Consider the following 587-nt stretch of genomic DNA (forward strand, 5'->3'; position numbering starts at 1 on the left):
CCACATATAGACCCCACCACATATAGACACCACTACATATAGACCCCACCACATATAGACCCCACAACATATAGACACCACTACATATAGACCTCACCACATATAGACACCACTACATATAGACCCCACTACATATAGACACCACCACATATAGACACCACCACATATAGACACCACCACATATAGATCCCACCACATACAGACACCACCATATATAGACACCACCATATATAGACACCACCACATATAGATCCTACCACAAATAGACCCCACCACATATAGACCCCACCACATATAGACAACACTACATATAGACCCCACCACATATAGACCCCACCACACCATGACCCCCAACATATCCCAGACAGTTACTCATCCCCACACTCCTCCACACATCACCACGCCCACACAACACCACGCCCATTCGTCACCACGCCCACACATTGTCAGACCCATATATTAATACTCCTAGGCCTCACCATTGCCCACGCCCATCATGTCTACATTCCACAACCTCCACATAACCCCCTTCCTATACAACCACCACACAATCTCACCCACACACAATCGCGTTCACATAACACTAG

Source organism: Panulirus ornatus, chromosome 18 (assembly GCF_036320965.1).
Source record: "Panulirus ornatus isolate Po-2019 chromosome 18, ASM3632096v1, whole genome shotgun sequence".
Classification (NCBI taxonomy): Eukaryota; Metazoa; Arthropoda; class Malacostraca; order Decapoda; family Palinuridae; genus Panulirus; species Panulirus ornatus.